Source organism: Leptonychotes weddellii, unplaced genomic scaffold, assembly GCF_054177405.1.
Source record: "Leptonychotes weddellii isolate Sample4059 unplaced genomic scaffold, ASM5417740v2 HiC_scaffold_12594, whole genome shotgun sequence".
In the NCBI taxonomy this organism is placed as follows: Eukaryota; Metazoa; Chordata; class Mammalia; order Carnivora; family Phocidae; genus Leptonychotes; species Leptonychotes weddellii.
The window spans coordinates 2,845-4,163 of NW_027704834.1; the positions used below are offsets into that span (position 1 = coordinate 2,845).

Here is a 1,319-nt window from a genome sequence, read left to right on the forward strand (position 1 = left end):
CTTGGCGACCTTAATTCCCAGAGTAAAGATCACTTTGACTTTATATGCTGCATGTTTTTTTTAATGGTTCTTTTTCTATTATCTGTCTGAATCCTGTTTTTTCCTATAGTTTATTTGAATGCATTAAAGTATATTTAAATGAGAATCTGATGCCGTTGGGAAGTTGGATAACTAAAGCCTTCTTAATAATGAAGCACACCAAAAATGGAACCTGCAGAAACCAACCATGTGGACAAATGAAAAAATGCCTTTTGTCTACAGATTGCGGTGATCCTACATAAACATGGAGGTCTCTGTCTGGCTTAGGACAGCCGGCTAAGTCTGATCGTTCCCCTCCTTACAACCTTAAAACCAGCTTTCCAAGTACTGCTTTCTGTGCTATTTTGTTTACTATCTTGGCCAGTAAGTGTACTGGATTTTTTTTTTTTTTAAGATTTTATTTATTTGACACAGAGAGAGAGAGCACAAGCAGGGGGAGTGGCAGGCAGAGGGAGAGGGAGAAGCAGGCTCCCGCTGAGCAAGGAGCGTGATGCGCAGGACTCGATCCCAGGACTCGATCCCAGGACCCTGGGATCATGACCTGAGCCGAAGGCAAATGCTTAATCAGCTGAGCCACCCAGGTGCCCCATTGTACTAGACTTCTAATAGACAAAAAAGTGAGGTTACTTCTGCACCTATCTTAATTGGGTTATAGATATTTTATGGCTTTATAAATAGGTATTGTTTGTTTGATTAAGGAACCTACAGCCAGGAAGTGGACTGAATATAGAAATATTGTTTTTCTGAGAGGCCATTGGCTTAACTAATCAGGGTTATCAGTAGAGTTCAATCAATATTTTAGATATGAAGAAGCTAATCAGAGGTAGCTTCCATGAAGTTTTTCTCATTAGGAATTGATTTGTCATTAAGAAAGTGATTTTTTCCAAATACAATTTATGTAAACTTTTAAGTCTGTAACAAATTTTAGGAATGACCATTACCAGGGAAAAGCTAGCTACTAAGTACTAACTTCTTAGCACTAAATTTGAAATCTCAGTTTTTTCAGCGTGTGTGTTCTGTCAGCGGGGGACGTCTGGGTAGCAGGGGAGGCAGCTGCAGTAGCATTGCTAATGCGTAGCACCAGGTGTGCTGGAAGCAACCACAGCTGGGCTTATTTTTAACTTACTGCATGGGGATCGGTCCTTGTTTATGGTTCTGAAATCCCCATATATTTCTTACTCTGAGCAATTACTGTATCAGACAATTATTAAGTAGCCTTATTTTTCTAAGCTCTTTAGAAGTCATTAGTCTACTCTTCATTTTGATGAACCATTTTAAGA

General features: G+C 39.3%; 1 non-coding gene across 1 annotated transcript; it reads left to right on the forward strand.

The window, feature by feature from the left end:
- Nucleotides 1-203: 203 nt before the first annotated feature.
- LOC115939960 (small Cajal body-specific RNA 3) lies at nt 204-344 on the forward strand. Its single transcript, XR_004074728.2, has one exon.
- Nucleotides 345-1,319: the final 975 nt, after the last annotated feature.